Source organism: Anneissia japonica, unplaced genomic scaffold, assembly GCF_011630105.1.
Source record: "Anneissia japonica isolate Jap-2015-1 unplaced genomic scaffold, ASM1163010v1 scaffold6985_len198055_cov123, whole genome shotgun sequence".
NCBI classification, from domain to species: Eukaryota; Metazoa; Echinodermata; class Crinoidea; order Comatulida; family Comatulidae; genus Anneissia; species Anneissia japonica.
The window spans coordinates 146,477-167,182 of record NW_022689033.1 but is presented as its reverse complement, the minus strand read 5'-3'; the positions used below and the strand labels follow the sequence as shown (position 1 = coordinate 167,182).

Sequence of the window (20,706 nt, the reverse complement as noted above, 5' to 3'; positions counted from 1 at the left end):
TAAGAGATTAAAAAAAAACTGTGGTTAGGCCCTCTGCAAGTAATTTGCATGTGAGATGCATCTGACCACAATAAACAACAAGGTTTGGTGTGATTGTTCTTCTGGACTGGAGAGCACTAGCATAGAGTGTTGCACTGACAAAAACATAATACAACCAATATTAAACTCAATGAATAATGAATGTTAAAAATTGCTTAATGAATAAATCGGCCGTGTGTTCATTACATCTAACGCCTGTCTCTTATACACATCTAGATGTGTATAAGAGACAGCCCCTAGATACATAAGCCTCTGCCTGTGATTAAAATCAAAAGGTTTTTCATCTACAGCAGGTGGCTGTGTGTGAAACCTCCTTAAAACACTTCTTAGCTATTAGTGCTGCTGGGAGTACTATTAAGTGAACAAAGTCAGTGGTAGTGTGTAAAGGCCACATTGCAACCACAGTGGGCTGTACAAGTAGTGCAATTTGTGGATTACTATCAACTTACCGGGTGTGTTTGTGGCTCTACTGCTAAGCCTGTGTCTGACCCCCCTGGGGCTTCTGCCTAGCTGAGGGCTATGAGGAGGATTTTGGTGGCATAAAATCTGTCTCAACTGTCTTCTTCATAGTAATTCTTAGAAGAAAAATATACAGGTACAAGAATGGACGACCTCCTTACTTATGGTGAACCGACATGTAAATAACAATAAATCTTTCTACTTTTGACAATTTTTCAGTGAATCTCTGCTATGTTTTAAGGATTTCACATAACAACAACACAGGTAGACACATAGTGGGAAATAAGTCTATGCCTTTCCATTAAAGATAAAGAAAACCTAAATTAGGTGGATTACATATTATTTGTTAAACAAATTATATGTAACTTGACATAATTTATCATCACTGTTAAAAAATCCCAAGGGTACATTTACATAAAACCATACTGTTCCCGCTGCACCAAACAACATATAAAACTATTGTTTTAATATTTGTACTGATTTCATATTATAAAATTAATTGTTATGTGCATTGCACTGCAAATTGTTGCTATAAATTAGTTCTAATTCCACTTAGCTGATTCCTTATGTCAATAAAAATAAAATTATACAGAATGTACAGGTGTATGTCATGGCTGTATGAAAACATGCCAAAAACTCCTATTAAGGGGACAATTTTGGTTTTTGGTTTGTGTCTCCTGAAGTGATACCAACATTAAGGGGACACCCCTATAAGGGGACACTTTTTCTGGTCCCGAAGGTGTCCCCTTAATAGGGGTTCTACTTTAATAAGTTGCCAAAAAAATCTGGATAAATCCGCACACTGCATTAGAGAGAAAATTATTAAGTTGCTATGGTCTGAATCTATTTTGACTGCAGTACAGTATATTTCAACCACAGTACAGTATACAGTATCTCAACCACACATGAAAACCACAGCAAGTGCTATTTCTGTTGAATTACAAATTTTTATATAGACATACAGTAGTACAGATTACCAATATTGACACTACAATTTACAGTTTTGTTTAATTTTTTACACCATACAGAAATACATTAAGGTGGCACACACTGCACTGATAGTCATTGACCAGCGTGAGGAGGTGCCTCAAATAAATGTTTTTTTTTTTTAATCGGCCTTCTCAAACTGCCACAGACAATCAGCAGTCAGAGAGCGGAAATAGATTCGTCGACAGACTGTCGCAATGTCTGCTCGATAATAGTTGTAATAGCATTTTCATTTAGTAGTGAAAGGTCAAACATTCTGAAAATGATGTGTGCTGCTGTTCTGGGTATTTATTATGGCTATTTTTGCCACAGTAAGATTTTTACTGAAGTACACAGTACTACAATCGTTTTAAGACATGCTTTTCTTAACTGGCATGCATTTTTTTTTTATTATGTCAGTTACGGTGTAGTAAAGACACAGGTAGAGTCTGTCCTGAAGACCATCATCCTAGACGAAATATAAAGAAAAAGCGTAGACTACACAAACCAGCAGTCTATACCTCAACAAAACTAGTGACGGTACTTAAGCTAGAATACCCCTCAAAAATAATAGAACAGTCAATTCTCAGGTCTATGTTACTCAACCATATTTGCATCTGCATGGTCGGTTGCATCATGATACATGAGGGCTACTGGTCAGTTGCAAGATACATGATACTTGAGGCTACTGGTCAGTTGCATGATACATGAGGCTACTGGTCAGTTGCAAGATGCATACATGAGGCTACTGGTCAGTTGCATGATACATGAGGCTACTGGTCAGTTACAAGATGCATGATGCTCTGGTCATTTGCCAGATGCATGATACATGAAGCTACTAATCGGATGCATCTCAGTCAATCATAAAATAGGGACCTGGAGGCATGGAATGCAAGTTACAATAGCGCAAATAAAGCACATTCTGCAGAGAAGAGTTTAGGCCTAAACAGTACGGGATTGCCTCCTCAGTGTACTACCAATTTACTACAAGGACGCATTAGAAAATATTAGTTTCAGATTTTATCGATTCCAACAAATTATCACTATAAATACAGTACTTTTAAAATAGTAACATAAAGGTAAATATAGGAGAATAAGCATTAACTAACAGCATCATTGTGCTTAATATGGGCGTGGTTTGTGATACTGGAGCAGCTGTGTTAAAAAAAGTTAAATTGCACCAATTGAAGTGCCATAAGGCACATACTTGTGGTGGATTGCCATACAAAATGCCATTTATTATATTTTTAAATATTAGAAGTGTGAGGTAGGACATCCCAAAATTTGCTTGATTTGAGATGGAATGACCCTTCCTCTTCTCACAGGGCTTTCTTTTTGTCACTGCACCCTCTCTACCAAACAAAACAAACTACAAACAAACAAACTGCCTCTGGAATTTATTTATAGTATATTTCCATTTTAAATTACAGGTCTCTAAAGACCCCACCAATTAAAGACCAGCACCTCCAATTAAAGAAAACTGTGTTGTGGTCTCAAATTAGCCAAAGCTGAAAGACTACTGAAACCCTGGTCACAAAAGTGGTCTCTAATTGGAGGGAGACACTATAATTTTTCTTGCAGCACTGTGAGGCAACCAATGCGAGAGCACTTCGCAATAAAATTAATATTAAATATTATTAAATAAAATAAAAGCAATCATTTAAGCATACAGTACCTTAGTTTGACAAGATTTGCCTCTTTAACTGATTTCTTCAATGAGTTTGGTTGACAATGAGAATTTCAGTGATGCTAACTAAGAGTAGCAGCAGACATTAAAACGTTCGCAATCACTCGGCCTGCACTCAATCGGTTTTTCAAACTAAAAAACAAAAGATTATCGTCATTTGACCTTCAAAACCCGACAAAGAATATGATCACACCAATAGAAGCACTAGCGGGACAGGGGAATAATCCCCAGTTGGACAGACACCACCCCCCACCCCCCCACCTCAAGACTCAAGATTCAGATTCCATTTATTTTAAATGAAATGAAATGCACATGAAATTTGTTTTCCTGAATTAGGAATACACAAAATATACACAAAAGTTAAATAATTACTTGAAAGACAAAGATTAAAAACATAAATACAGTGCATGCAATACATAAATTACAGCTAAATTAATAATAGAATATACAGTAAAGAAGGTCTAAATGAGCTGTATACTCAGAGGAGGTAAACAAATTTGAGTTGTTTAGAAAATGGATCAAAATAGAAGAACAAAGCGAGGATGAACCACTGTGCACTTTTGTTTTTCTATTTGATGTGACACTCTGTACTTGGAGCTATGCATATGTGAATAGTTGAGGTCAAATATGTTGATAATTTGAGGGGTACCATACCTGTCACTGTGCATTACATGGCTGTGGAGAGAATCTTCAGATCTACAGGCCACACATCCTGTCATCACACAATGGCTACAGGCCTTGTCTACCAAACCACTATTCAACAAAGTAAATAATTAAAATGAATATGATAAACATGTATTATGTAACAATTAAATAACTTTTTTTATTCTGAATATATTGCTATCATTCTTTCTGTGTTTCCTTATGTTAATTTTTATTGATTGGTTATTGTTAATATTAAACCTCAATTATGTATACAAGATTGCAATAATGTATGAAGAATTAAATTAAGTAACTTGAATAATGGTTTTGATAGGGCAAAGTGTCTGAAAATTAACTGCAGGTTAGAAATCAGGCCTGGAATTTGCCTTTTTTATGTCTATGTTAATTTTTTTTTCTTGTCTGTTGCCAAAAAAAAAAAAATTATAAACCCTAAAAGAATGCTATGCTAAAAATTAAATCTTAGCAACTTGAAATTGTTTACAGCAAACGGCGCAAAAGCAAACGCTACAATTATTATCATTACCATTAATAATTAAATAATGGTTGAGTGGAGTTGAATAGCTTGATGGAGGGAACTGTAGTGTATGGATTGCAAGACTACAATGATAATAGAGCAAGGCATTACTGATAAATTATAAATACCTCATGGTTAGTCAGACATGTTAAATCAGAGACCGAATAAACACATATTGGCTTGAGCTGGAATATTGTTTATTGTCTTACTTAAATGTGGTTTGTTTTAAATACGATTGCTATATAATATAATATACGACAGGAACCTTACCTTCCAATCCCAGGGTAATTGATTCCGGTCACAGTAACAGGACTTTTTCTCATGACCAAAACAACTCAACTCCCTATTAGGCTCATAATGAGACTTGGTTTACTTAGAGGATCTTGTGTTTATATTTGTCTGGTAAAAGAGGATATGTCACTTAGAAAAGTGATGGAATGATTTCGATTTGAATTTCTTCTATGTGATACACACCAAGGATTATGTTTCCTGTTTGGCAGATCCTTGGCTTTGGGCCTAAAACAATTAATAAAATAAAATAAAATACACACGCCTGCTAAAGTACCCTACGCACAACAAAATTTATCATTTACCCATTACACATCACTTTTGAGTATGATGCCATTCATTATATTATTGTTTCTATTAATCTTGTAGTAGCAAAAATTTAGGCAACTTGTTTCTTCTGCCTTACCGCTCGGCCACTCAACATATCGGTTATTCATCTAATCAATTAAAATACTGTTGTTGTTATTAAATATTCTATCTAATATCGGTAAAAATCTCCTACAGTCAGTGGTGTATCTAGTCTGGAAATGGGGAAGGGGCTGATGGGGGGGGGGGTGGCGAAGTGGAGGACTCGTTTAAGTGAGGAAAGGTTTACAAAAATAAGGTGATTTTATCTACTTGAGCATGATATACTTTGCCTTGAACATTTTAAATGGGAAGGTGCAAGTTTTTTAGGGGAGGATCGAATGCGTGCAAATGATGCTCAATGATGGTGATACTTCCAAACTTGGACGTCTATGCTTTTGTTAAATCTCGATTGGATTATTGCAATGGGTTCTTTATGGCTTTTGTCCTACAAACTGCTGAGGAAAGTCCAGCTAACCGTGGGCATACAGCACATCCCCAACTGTACATCGTCTCCATTGGTTACCCATTTATCTGAGAATTAACTTCAAGATCTTGTTATTTGTATATACTGTAAGTCACTCCATAAATCATTCCCTAACTACATCTCCAATCTTATTTCACTTCGTTTTGCTGTTTGCATCCGCAGACTTGGTCTACCTCATCTTCACTTACCATTCATAACTGTTCCATTGGTCACCACACAACTTGTGGCAATCGTTGTTTCTGGTTGCTGCTCAAAGCTTTGAAACCAACTACTGTACCTGAGACTGTTTGACTGTCTTCAAGTCTTGGCTCAAATCCCATCTTTTTTCTTTATTTTAATTCTGAACTTGATTCCTTTTCTTTTGATTTTTGTTTAAAATTCTTTCTATTTTTATGTGCACATGGGCTGTGGTTTTTTTCCATAGAAACGAATTTGTATTATGCACCTTATAAGTATATCACTATTACCATTACCAGTGATGAAGTAGTGCAATTTGTGAATTACTATCAACTTAGCGGGTGTGATCATGGCTCCACTGCTAAGTCTCTGTATGACCCAATAGGGCTTCTGCCTTGCTGAGGGCTACTAGGTGGATTTAGTGGCATAAATGCATCCCAACTGTCTCTTGTATAGTAAAATTCTTAAAAGAAGAAAAACAAAGATTAAAGAATAGATAACCACTATGCTTTAGTGCACCCACATGTAATTGATAATCAATTTGTTGTTCAATTTTTAAGGATTTTTTTTCTCCTAAGTAAAACTTAATACTGAAATGTTTTTATTTTTTTGATTTGCATATAGTGATATTAACAGGTAGAACTATATAGTGCAAATAAACAAGGTATTTATGCTTTCTCCATTAAAACATTAACAAAAACCTAAAATAAATAAATAACAATAACCCCACCACTGTATAATATTTATTATTGACATTTTTATCATCATTGTTTAAAAAAAATCCATTGAGAGTATATTTATTTTACTTTACATAAAACCGACAACCTGCATATTACATAGTACCATCCTATTATACATTTTATTGTATTTTTTATTGTTATTGGCCAGAGGTTTAGAAATGACCACTTGATATGTTGTTGGGCTTTCCTATGTCATCTCTAGTCACACTCCTGGTCAATATATATATTGAAAGGTAATCGAGAAACCCTCTATTCATAAAAACCTTTTCACCTTTATAGGGAAGGGCATTTGAAGGCGAATTTTCAACATTGCATGAACAAATCAAAGGCAAGATCTTTTTTTACCTGAGAGTATTTGTAAAAAATCAACTGAGCTTCTTGTTCAAAACCTGGAATTGATTGGGATTGGGGGAGGGGGCACTAATACATAAAATCAGATGTAACATATGTGGCAAAGACAAGCCAAACCAGTCACTCGTCGCAAAAATCGATTTTGAGTTATTAATACAATGTTAGATAGTAAAATAATAGCTATAAAATGGTAAAAAATCATTCAAATCGGACATTTCCTTATGAAGTTACAAGCGTTTAACCACACAGCTGTTTAAAGAACAATATATGAGAAATTAGCCGTCAAAGTTTATGATTTCGGGCATTTCTCATGCAGAAACTATCTTTAAATCCTTAAAAAGTATTGTTTAACATTGAAAATGGGGAAAATGACAGCATAGAATGATGTGTAGATATATAAAGGTTAGTTTACTACAATAAAATAGATTTATAAAAATTTGACATTCCAGCATGTTTTAGCCATTTTCTCTGAAACACGATTTGCGACAAGTGACTAGTTTGGCTTGTCTTTGCCACATATAGAGTAAGGGCAGGCATAGAAGAGGTGGGCTTATACCCCAAAACACTGCAGTATCACATGAATAGGAAGAGTCTGTACACATACCTGTCTCAATTGCTCTTATTGGTTTCCAGTATCCACAATCTCCATCGAAGACCATTCCTTTGATATTAACATACGAGTAGAAATCATTATGATCCTTAAACTTGGAAATCATGGGACCACTATATGCACTATCAAAAAAATATTTTCATATTAAAATAGCAACCTGAAGAAGTTGTTTGCATAAAGAAAAAGCTGGGTGTTCAATGAATTATATTTTGTGTATTAAAAGTGCTGTTTGATATATTTTTTTACTGATTTAGTTGAGATTAACACAGCTACTCAGGGGTCCTAAGTTGGAAGAAGTCACTTGCTGGAGATCTGGTTAATGAGTTTCTTAAACACATGTAACTTTATTTAGCTGCACATGGTGATACTCATCAGCAGCTGACTTGCGTGAGACCATTGATAATTACAGTACTGTAGTATAAACATGTAAATATTAGGAATTTGCACAAGATTGGTTCATTTCCAGGAGATTTCTGCTTTCTTGGGGAATTGCCATAGGCCATCTTGTTTTGCTGGCGATCCTTGTGACTCTTTGAGATTTGGCACCCCTGGGCTACTACACTACTACTAAATTATGTATATATTATGATTTTGCGTATTAAGATTGGTTAATTTTCAGGAGATTTCTGCTTTCTTGGGGAATTGCCATAGGCCATCTTGTTTTGCTGGGGATCCCTGTGATTTGGCATGCCTGGGCTACTACTACTACTACTACTACTAAAAATAACTTTATTTAGCACAAACAATATCCAATTAAAATGATCGCAGGCGCTGTACAGGATTTTAAAAATATAAATTTACAAAAAATCAATACTCGATATACTACATGATATAACAAGATATGAATTTAGGAAGACATCAAATTCTACATTTTTTTCTGTGCTAATATCAGTTTCTGGTTTTACGGCTTTCTTTTCTTTTCAAGCTTTCTGGGTCTTTCTCTTTTTTCCTTTTTTTGTGATTCTAGTGTTGAAAGTAAAGTGATCAATGATACCTATAAGCTTGTAAAAAAAAAAGAAGCATTAACATGTATTTGTAGACATGTTTCATTGCCAACCTAATGGGGTGGGTAATGTTTGGTAATTAGGCCTAAAATATAGGCACATAGGCATAGTTAAATGCTGTTGTACTTTGAAACTAAACACAGCAATTTTTCCCTTATAAAAAATAGTACGATTGCCTAGTGCATTTATTAAAATACAATTTCAAAATTTTACTACAAAACACAGGTTGTTTGTGCTTAATTGAGTAGAAAATGTGAAAATAATAAACTATTAGCTCACAAAACATCATTAGAACAAGCAGAAAAATTTTTTTAAATAATGTGTTTGTGTTATTGCTCAATAATCATTCAGTCAGTTAATTAATAAACCATGCATACTGTAAATAAATCATCACAAAAACTCAATAAGAAAATTTTGACTTACTATTATTACGTTACCACAAAACTCCTAATACGATAAAGGTATTGTTGGCAAAATATCTTAAAGACTTGTTTTTGTAATTGTACAAATGATGTGAATGTACAGTACATGTACTTTGCTTTAATGCCTACTACATTTATTGTTTTACTCTATAAATCACATTACACAATTCAAAACCAGTTGAAATTGTTTGATCATCTTTTATTGAGAGTTTGGTAGGAAGGACAATGTTTGTATTTGTACGTGTCTCTCATATGTTGTAGTTAAATTGGGTGACTGCACTGCAGCCATTGATCCCCATCCCAAATTTCCAATTTTCCATTAAAATGAGGACAAATAATTAAAATATTATTATTATTATTATTATTATTATTAAAATTTACTACTCTTTCAACTAAAGGCCAGACATGTTTAAATACTGTACCTTGTTTAATCAAACCAGCCTACTGCAAATATTGATGATTTCAAATAAAAATAAAATTTTACGAAAAAGTGGAAATTTCAGAAAAAAATAGAAGATTTACTTCATTTTTTTTACGCCCTCAGATGATAAGATATGTACTGTATATTTCTTTCTAATTATATAAATTTGAAGCATTTCCATCCTATTTGACATTCACTAAAAATATTTATTTTTATTTTCTCCTCTGTCTGGATTTTGACAAAACTATTTGCTAAATAAGAAAACAAAATTTTATCTTTATTTTTCTTTAATCTTTAAAAAAATAAGTATGAGAAACAAGAAATAAAAGCTACAGTATGAGGGCAGCATTGTAACTAATTCTAGATGAGTGCCTGTTGGGGATCTGCTTATGAAGACAGAGATCGCGATGGTCATGTAAAGCAGAGTGCTGAATGTGGCCAGAAAGTTGGAGGTGCCAGAGAAGACCAGTTGGACAGCCAAAGATTGTAAGGTTTAAACTAGTGATATTATCCTCTACCCTTGTTGTTAGTATAGAGTGACCTTCATACCCTTTACTAGCCCTGTCCACTACCAGTTGGGCCTGCTCAATATGTTAAAGTAATCATAAGGCCAGGCACACTAATTAGTCCTGACCAATCAGAGGGCCTTATTGTCTTATCTTGCCCCTTTGGCAGGGTTTGGCTTGGCATTCTTCTAATTGTAGACACTCTACATTCAACTCAACCCAATTCAACTTCTATTGTTTAAACGACTACTGTTTCTTATAATATCAATTTTTACTGTATTTACTCAACGGTTTTGAAGAGGATACAGATGTAAGTTTAACTTTATTTTATGTTATATTTTAGGTTTGATTAGATTTAATTGTTATGATGTATCTTATAATATAGGCTTTATGCTGTGCAACAAGTAACATGTTACAGTAGTTTAATAGGTTGACTGCATTATGTGTATGTGCTTTGTTAATTATAATTTTGGTAACTTAGTGATTAAGTAATTATAGTTTATGGATTATTCTGTTTTTTTGAGTTCTACAGTGTGCAGATTATTTTGTTTACTTTCTACATGAAAGTTAATTAGTACAATAACCCATTCCACTTATTTACAATATTATATTTTAACTATTTCAGTGATTTTCTATAACACGACTTTATGACTTTTATAATCTTATATCTATAATCTTTCAGTTCAAACCGTATCATTTTGATGAATAAACCCTTTCAACCCTCATCAAGGTGTACGCGTATAAATCCATTCTCTGTCTCGACACAATCAAAACCACATATATATAACTGGAGGTTATAAAGATAACATGGCGAGCAGGATAAGAACCTGATAAGAACCTAATTCTAATTCTAATTGATAAGAACCTGGTGGAAAAATGATGTCAAAATATGAATAAAGTCTGATACTACTTTTAAGTACTCATAAACTATGATGCTGTCCAATACATGTCATACAGTACAAGACAGCCAAGAATTTTCACACCCTCAGTATAAGTTTGGGCCAAGGTAAGCAATCAATTAACCAGTCAGATCAATGAATCAATGCATAAATACATGAAAAATTAAATCCTCACTAAAAAATCAATAAAAAATGTATTTCTATATCATTGCCTTAACAGATTTTCAACTATTTATCCTTATTTAATTTTTTTTTTAAATGTGTATAACATATAGACCTAATTCAGAAATAAGGCATTGCTCATACATAAGATTTGGCAGTTGATATTTAAAGTTTACTTTGTGATCTTCCAATATTTCAAGTGATTGGCTTCAGTATCTATTTGTATTTACAAAGAAGATAAACCCTAAATTATAAAAATGAAAATATTTTTTGAGAAGGGAATACGTACCTACCTGGTATGTTCCCCAGCTTATCAGTGCAAAATGACTCTGGAATTTAGGCAATGATGAACCCAATGGTTTTGAGGGCCTAGAAGTATACACTCAAACACAGGAGCTTTTTTAGCCACAACTTTCCTCGGATTTAACCCAATAATCGTTGTGGACTTAGAAAAAATTGCTACGGCCTTCAGAAAGTAAACTACTGGAATACACTGGTGTTGACATAGGTTTTGCCTCGAGTCTGAATAGCTTCTTGTATCTAACAAAGTAAACAAACACAAAACAAATAAAACAACACACTCTCAATTGTCAAGCCTTGTCCACACTATCAAACTTTATTTCTCAAGAATTGTCAGATGACATCATCTCATTCATGACCATATATAGGCACAGCATCACTATTGGCCATCAATACTTTCAGATGACATCATCTCATGACCATATATAGGCACAGCATCACTATATATGGCCATCAATACTTTCAGATGACATCATCTCATGACCATATATAGGCACAGCATCAATCAATACTTTCAGATGACATCATCTCATGACCATATATAGGCACAGCATCACTATATATGGCCATCAATACTTTCAGATGACATCATCTCATGACCATATATAGGCACAGCATCACTATATATGGCAATCAATACTTTCAGATGACATCATCAATACTTCTTTTTGTCAAAGAATATTTGATAATCTGGACAGAGCTTAAGGCTGTGGATGACAGATGACTAGTGTAATGCACCTCTAAGGAGTGTCAGTCAAACCTAACAACTGGCCAATTAGAAGCTGTTATTCAACAGCCAGGAATACCTGCATGTGTCCACAAACAACCAAGAAGTATGTTTACACTATTTAAGGTCCCACACTACAACAACAGTATCCAAGGGGTGGAGCTTAGTGGAACGGCCCTATCCTATGCTGGTCACATGATAATAATAATAATAATAATGTTATATTTATATAGCACATATTGCACATTGCCCCTATGTGCTTTACAGAGAAAATATAGGCTAACTGAGAAAACGCAAATAACATTAAAATAATAACAATAAAATAAAATAAAAATAATAATCATAATAACAATGAGACTAAACTACTCCTACTCCTTAAACTAATTAATGGTTGGCCGTTGACTCCGAGAAGCTCATCTCATGATCTGTGGCCTTTGGCAAAAGCAGGGTAACTAGGTTTCCTCTCTTTTGCCTAAGGTGGAAGAATATTGATTTTTTCTAAATACTTTGAAACAAGTGTAAAATTCTCGTTACAATTCAAACCCAAATCCCTCCCCCTAGGATCTAGTTGAGGAAAAACTGATGCACCCTGGGATTTAATTGTTAGGAACATGTGATCTCAGAGTAATGTATAATACGCAATGCACAATGTACTGTATTGGTCAATTACAAGTGTAAAAATGATATATCTATTATTATATGTACGATAACCATGTCCATAAATATGTACTGTCTGATAAGAAATTTAAAAATTTACACTTATATTTGATAGCACATTAAAGTGTATTAAAATGTTTTACAAACAGTGCATCATCACTTGTACAGCTAATTATAGAATGGTGTACTCATGGTGTACTCTTGTGCAAACATGCAGTCGATATTCAAATTGTCTGAGGCAAAATTATACAACAATTAGCAATGGTAGTCACTTCTAAATCTTGATGTTAACAGTGATAAATGTGTGAGAATGTGGTGTTATGCAGACCTGGTTATACATGATGAATTTATACATGTGATTCTCAAATATTTGAATAATAAATGCTGAATGTATTCGTCAATTCCAAGTTTTGAAAAGATCTATTCTATTAATACATGATATCTGCACACCTTTGTCTCTAAATGCACTGTCTGATGAGAAATTACAAACAAATATCCTCATAAATATATTAGGGATTAGAAGAGCTTGTTTTGAAGGATCAACATTTCATAGTAAAGTGTTATTACAGGCTAAATGGTATTAAAGGCTTTACAGTAGCATTGCATCAAAACGCTTTAACAGACTATTATGGAAAGTGATGCTCTTGGGCAACCAGTAATCAATTTGGAGGCGTAACTACTAAAAAAAGGAAATCAGCAGATGTTAGTAGTCGTAATGTAAATGCAGACGTGGTGGACATACAGTAGCCTGGGACAATGGTTTAATGTTTGCAGGGTGTTAGCAACAATGGCAACAGTTGGCTTATCCAATGAGGTGAGAATAACTCCAGGATGTAAAATCACTAATAAAACAAAAAATGTATTTAATTGCATTTGATACTGCAAGTGCCATCATCAATGGCCAATATCTGCTTGAATTACAGTACAGAAAAATAACATAAAAATAAATAAATTAATGAATTTATGTACAAAGGACTCGAGAAGGTTGGTTCTGGGATACTTAATAATAAGCTTGGGTTGCAGTAAAGGTGGGGGAACGAGTATACGGGCTGGAATAGAGAGCTGGGATACCAGAATACACAATCAGTCTGATCACACCGATTTCTGATGAAATGGATGGAAGTCTAGTTTTACCTTACTTTCAATGATCACCATCACCAGACGCAGCTGACACAAACTGCATTACTCCAGGGTTATTTTGCATCAAGTCAAAAAACGATGGCATAATGCAGAAAAGCTAGACTACTTCTGCAGCTAACAAACCACGATACCGACGATATCTGGAGTAAAATATAAAACAAAAATTGCCATTATTATTGTATACTAGAAGTTTGGCATTTTACACAAGAAAACATATACAATTATGTTGCCAGAAAATTTGGATAAACCCGCAAGATAAAACTGAATTGAATTTTTAGGGAGAGAAAATGATTTGTTGTCAGTCTGGAACTATTTTGACTGCACTATACTTACTTTAACTACATATGAAAACTACAAAATTACTTTTTTTTCTTCAGTTACTGATTTTTACATAGACTAGTCTTGTTTACCAATATTAGAATTACAGTTTTGTTTCATTTCTTAAAACATACAATAAGCATTAGGCTTGGCATACACTGCCCCAATGGTCACCAACCAGATTGATTCTATAGAAAAGTGAGGAGGCATGTTAACAGACAGGGTTTTTTACCATGTCTGTTGACTGGCTTTTTGCTGTAATCTTGTGTCCAATTACAGTCCTTGTATCATTATAGACAGATGCCACAATTAATTCACTAGCTTCTTCCACCAACAGTCTTGAGTGTCCCTGAAAAAAAACACAGCCCTGATCAGATAAAGGTCACAAGATGGGTTAGAAAACACTCATAGTGCTGGTAATTAATAAACTTAACTTCCAATTCCAGGGTCATGGGTTCAAATCATGCAATGCTTGGATTTGTGAATCTGAGGTAATGTCGTGGCAAAAAGGCTAAAGTTATCACACAGGCCAGCATAGAGTAAATTACCTATAAAATATTGGAGTTCAAAAATATTTGAAAAAATATCACTGTAAATCAACATAAATACAGGTAAATATCTAATTAATCGTGTCCAAAATTCTTATGCTCGGGAAATGATCAACAAAGCATATCTTTTATATTTTTTGGTAGTTAATTGCATTAAAAAAATGTCTGCATTAATACAGGAAGCTAATTACTAACAATCATCTTTATCTTGACTCCAGTGGTGTGTACCCTCTACTACAGCTTGAATGTTTGATATTAATGGATGACCCCTCATTTAAAAATTACTGTATAAAATGTTTAAAAAAAAAAACTGATAAATTTTAATTTCAGTTTTATTCAACATAGCCATTTTACACAACATGCCTCATATGTCAACTCCACTACCCCAGGCTTCATACTAAAAGAGTTCTTAAATTTATCAATTTCTACTTTATTCTCTTACATTATATTTTAAATATTTAAATGTAGAATACTTGTACACACACAAAATTCTGTGAGCCATTCTCAGATGTCAGTGCCACCAAACTTGTCTGTCAAACTCAAGAGACTGTTTCATACAGCAGAGATACTGACGATATCTGGAGAAAAATATAAAACAAAAATTGTCAACTGAAGAAATAGCATTATTTTATCTATAAAAGTAGGCATTCTATACACAAGAAAACATGTTGCCAGAAAATCTGGATAAACTTGCAAGATAAAACTGACTTTTAAGTGAGAAAATTATAAAATTGTCAGGTGTGAAACTACAGTATTTCGATTGCACTATGTATTTTCTTCTTCGATCCTTCTCCTCCTACAACTTACTTTTCCCTTAAGGTTCCTGTTGTGTCATACCAAGAAGGGCGCTGTCCAGTCCACAATTATAGGGGCTGTGAAATGGTAGTTGCTAATACAACAGGATCAGCCGAGGGGGGCGTGGCTTGTATGGTGACATCATGTATAATTATACGGTCTACCTAAAAACTTCACACATGCACCGTGTGGTCAATGCGACGTTAGCGAGCAGGCTGAGGCTTAGTTTTATGCTGCTGCTATGGCCAGGTGATGGACGATCGAGTCCATTTCCGGACGATTGGTCCAATTAGTATGGACGATCATAGGTCTAGCCCATTAAAGCCTGAGCAACTGTAGGTCAGACCAGGAGGCCTCTTCAGAGTCTGAGACCTAGTCTGGCCTAGTCCTATAGTGCGTGCGTCCAGCAATTTGTACAGTCTGTCTACCAGGCATAATTTACATTAAGTTAGTTAGTCTAGCCTGTAATTTCACTGTTCCCTGGTCTAGCCTCTAGGCTACTGAAGAATCTGCACTGAATATGCCTATAATTATTTTTTAATACATAACTTTCATATAATACAAATTACAATTCAGACATTGGAAAATTAATATTAAATTTAAATATTATTAACATACCGTTCCACTGAACCCTAGAAAGCAATAAATCTTAACTATAACGGTCATGTTGTAAAAGTTGTAATTTTAATTTACTTAGGCCCAATTTCTCTCCCAGTTAAAGATAATTTGTTCATAGGATTAAGATTCTGTTGTAATCGGAAGTAATAAAGATTGCGGCACTCAATCGCAACGGGTAACAATTGCGAAATCGATTACTGATCAACTACTATTGGTGAGCTTTCCAACACGATTTACTTTGCGAATAGGTGCAACAATTGTTACAACCGATCGCAATGCGAAGCTAGTCCAGGGGTGGCGCCTCGGACGAAGGGTCAGATTTCCCCGACGAGGGGTCAGTTTCCCCGACGAAAGCAATGTGGGCGTGGTCGAGCTTCGATTAAAAAGTTTCGAAAGTGGTCCAGGGGGAAAATCCCACGAAAAAATTAACAATCTAGGGGTTTCAAAGGCTTATTCAATCGATTTTAGAGTCTACTAATATATAGAAAATACATATCATTTTTTTTCTCCCCAACGAATTGGGCTTTTTCTCCCTGAAAGGGGGGGGGGGGGCCAGCACTCACCGACGGGGTGCCAGGGCCCCGTCCCCCTGCTGGCGCCACCACGGAGCTAGTCTAAATGGGGTATAAGACGAACTGGAGTTGAAATTATGCATGATTACATGCATACTGATCGACTACTATGATCGACATACATGCATACTGATCGACTACATGATCGACATACTTTGGCTGAACCCATTGTATTACTACCATTTGAGATGGACCAGAACACTGGAAGTCTGAAAAGATGTACTGAGGTCTTTATAGTGTACATGAGCCAATGGTGTACACCAGGACTTCAGTTTTCAGTGGCAGAACTACCTCAGGCTCAGCAGTTTCATTGAACCTGGGTTCCCAAGCTCCAAAGCCCCCGATCCATAAGAGCCCTGCCCCCTTATAAAAAATAAATCTAACTAGAGGGCACTCTGAGATTGCATACCACCGCGCCCACATCATAATTCTCCTCAGTATAAATTTCCCCGCATATTGTCCCCATAAAAAAATAATGGAAAAAAAAAAGTATACTACTTGGGATTTGAACTCGGGGCTGGTAGTGTGGAAAACACTTTACACCAAACCACTGCACCAAACTGTTTTCACATATATCACTTTTAAATTAATGTCATGTTTGTTTACACCTTACCGGCAAGCCTGTATCAGCACACATACACGTCTATATGGCAAACAGTTATATAAAGTTTTACGATAATTGTGTCCTTGACCTTTCCCTGACCCTTCAAAATTTAGTCACTTCCAGATATTTGGTAAAGGAACATTGTGGCCAAGTTTGAAAAATTTCTGATAAAAACTATGGGCTGTTAGGCTGGTCACAACAAATATGCTGACAGAAAAATAAATAACTAAATAAATAAACAAGCAAAAACATAGCCTCCTGCCAACTTCGTTGGTGGAGGCAATAAGGTAATGTTTTATTATGCATTTAACTATTTGCTTCCTTCTAGCCAAGTAATTTTGGAACCACAATTACTTGTTTCCTTTACAGATCCATAGTTTTCAATTTTTGATAGTAAATGTCAAGTGGAGTACTGAATAGGTTCAATTCCTGTCAGTTATACCCATAATTGAATCCAAGAACACCAGTGTTAAACACTAAGTACTTATCCTTCATAATGTGTTAATCCAAATATAGTGAGATAACGTAACGTTAGTTTATCGAGGGCGGGTTGAGCTAATGTATGGATATAGAGATTTTGTGATATTACGTGATGCTAGTCTTAGATGGTCTTAGTAGCCTGTATACAAATTAACATCAAGGTTACTATTTTCAGATGAACATGCCAGATTCTTTTGAATATCGCCTCATACAAGTCACTTAAAAAATGTTTATGGGAATACAGTTTTGGTTTTTTTTTTTTTCGTTCTGTTTTATCTTCTTTGTCTTTAATTACTGATTTTTATAGCAAGTACAGATTACTAATGAAACCACAATTTACAGTTGTTTTTTTTTTCATTCCTTTACAGCATACAGAATGCATTTAGCTGAGCATACACTGCACCAAAGGTCATCATTCAGTGCAATTTAATAGGAAGGTGAGGAGGCACATGAAAACAAACTGAAACCAATATAATCAGCATTAGAACAGGCTGCTGCAATGTTTGCTTGATTTTATTTTCCTTTAGTAGTGAGAGGTCAAATATTTACAGAATAATGTGGTGGTGCTATTCTGGTTGGTTTGCAGGTTATTTTGTCACAGGAAGATTTTTATATTCTATTATAGTATACGGTACTTACATTTGTTTTATGACATGCTTTGGTGAACTGTCAGGCCTGACATGCATACTTTCTATTATGTCAGTTTGGTGTAGTAAAGACACAGGTAGTCAGGGCTACAAATTAACTTTTTCACTTGGTACTAGTAGCACTGCTAATTTTGTAGGACATCTCACCAAAAATGTTGGTAGCACCAACATTTTTTTTCAGTAGCACCAAATAAAATTCTGGCCGCCATTTTGAGTTGTCTTCTCACTCGCCTTAGCTTACCGACGTCACGCCCTAAACACTCGAACTCCACCAATACAAAAACACCCCTTCCCCTAGCACCAGCGGTGGTGCCAGAAATTTGCCGACAAGTGGTCCGACAAGTCCGGCGGAGGGATCCGAGACAAGAGGCTGACAAAGCCTTGGGCACTGGCCTGGAATAAAAACTCCCTTGTAAGGTTCACAGGGAGTGTTTTTATAATTAAGTTTGGTCCAGAGGCCTACTAAGATTTTTACACGTCAATATTTAAGGGATTGGCAGTCAAAATAACGTTACTTGGATAGGCAAATTATTCATGAGGTAAAAGAACCATTTAAATCCAACAATTTTGTGTTACAATGTTACAAGAGTTTAAAAATCTGTTTAAAAAACTATATTTGAGAAATCATGCCTTCGAAGTTTATGATTTCAGGCATTTCTCAGGCAGAAACTTCATAAAATCATTAAAAAGTTTTGTTTTAACATTGAAAATGGGGAAAATAGCAGCATAGCATGATATACAGATATAAAGGATAGTGCAATAAAATAGATTTCAAAAATGTTGACATTCCATCATGTTTTGGTCATTACGGTATCTCTGAAACAAGATTTGTGACCAGCGACTGGTTTGGCTTGTCTTTGCCACAAATGACAATAATTACTAAATACTGATTGAATATAATTGACATAAAATGATAAGTTTTTAAATTTCCAAAAACTGATTGCTGAGTTAAATAGTGGTAAATGCTTATCTTACCTTCTAGCATTTTTATCAACTTTCACTGCACTCAACAATACAGAACAAATCTGACATCTTATGTCTCTTGGCAACAGAAACAGGTGAATGGTTATAAGTTACTGTGGAAACATTTGTTTATTGTTTATTGATATTTTCCATATGCAATACAAGATTCAATAGTAATTAATATTGTAATTTTAAAATTACACAATTTATATATTAAGTATTATGAAGTAAATATAATACCACTATATATTAATTACAATAAAGTAAATATAATACCACTATATATTAATAACATTAATTTGCAAATAAGGAAATTACTTTTGGTATTATAATTGTCATAATATTCAATAATCAACATTTAGGTGTATTATGATGATCATTAGCATCTTGTCTCCAAAGCAAAGAGAGCATAAGGGGGTAAGTTAGCTGAGGCGGCTGAACTGGTGGTAGCTACTGTGATGCACAAATCTTTCAAGACCCTCAGGTGATGCACAAATCTTTCAAGACCCTAGTCCCTCGCTCAATTCCATCATGTGCTCTCCTTTTGTTTTACCTGGAGGACTGAAATTCAAGTTAAAATAGCGCAGGTTTTCGTAAAAGACATTTAAGATATTGGTCTTAAACACCAAATACAGTACACTCTTCAGAGAGGATTAGTCAACTCACTACAAAAATGACACCTTGGAAAACAAGTCTCACATTTTATCCATTCCAACAAGTTATCACTTATTAATAATACATTACTTGGAAAATAGTAACATAAAAGTAAAGGTAGGAGAATAAGCCATAACTTGCAGCGTCATTGTGCTGAATTGTCATTGTGCTGAATGGTATATGGGTGTGGTTTGGGCGTGGTTTGTGATACTGGAGTACTGTGTAAATAAAAGAAAAAGAAGTTAAATTGCACAAAGTGCCATGAGCAACACTCTTGTGGTGGATATACTGACTCTATATTAAAATTTCCATTTATTATTTTCTTAAAAACTGGAAGTGTGAGGTGGGACATCCCAAAATTTGGATGGTTTGATTTGGAATGACCCTTCCACTGTTCACAGGGCTTTGTTATTATGTCACTGCACCCTCCCTAGGGAAAATAACCCTGCAAGTTCATTATACTTCCACTTTGAAGTACGTGTCTCCCTTAAATTAAAGACCTCCCCAATTAGAAGACCACTTTTCTGTGGTCTCAAATTAACAAATGTCTTTCATCTTTATTATTCTAATTAGAGACTGAAGATCATGGAAACTGTGGTCCCAAAAGTGGTCTTTATTTAGAGGGAGACCTGTAGTTCAAATCCACTCACAAAAACTATCATTTTCTATCATTTTGCTTATAGCACTGGAAGGCCACCAATGCAACAGCGCTTTGTAACTGTGCAATTTATAATTAGCATATTACTAAATATAATAAAAGCAATCATTTGAGCGTACCTTAGTTTGACAAGCTTTGCCTCTTTGACTGCTTCTTCCATGAGTATGGTTGACAATGAGAATTCCAGTGACACTACTAAAGAGTAGTAGCAGGACATAAACGTTCACAATCACTCAGCCTGCACTCAAGAAGCTTCTCAAGAAAGTTGCATGGCAGATTATCCTG

At 34.8% G+C, this 20,706-nt stretch overlaps 2 long non-coding RNA genes across 3 annotated transcripts; both read right to left on the bottom strand.

Moving 5' to 3' along the window:
* Positions 1 to 3,145: 3,145 nt before the first annotated feature.
* On the bottom strand, positions 3,146 to 4,884 carry LOC117124447. Its single transcript, XR_004447974.1, has 3 exons — positions 4,599 to 4,884; positions 3,806 to 3,904; positions 3,146 to 3,283 (listed from the first exon to the last, which is right to left on the bottom strand). It is a non-coding gene; the product is annotated as an uncharacterized LOC117124447 (long non-coding RNA).
* Positions 4,885 to 13,610: 8,726 nt separating this feature from the next.
* On the bottom strand, positions 13,611 to 14,938 carry LOC117124467. Of its 2 annotated transcripts, none has more exons than XR_004447979.1 (3): positions 14,914 to 14,938; positions 14,115 to 14,231; positions 13,611 to 13,704 (listed from the first exon to the last, which is right to left on the bottom strand). It is a non-coding gene; the product is annotated as an uncharacterized LOC117124467 (long non-coding RNA). The 2 variants fall into 2 exon arrangements; XR_004447978.1 differs by having other exon boundaries at positions 14,873 to 14,928.
* Positions 14,939 to 20,706: the final 5,768 nt, after the last annotated feature.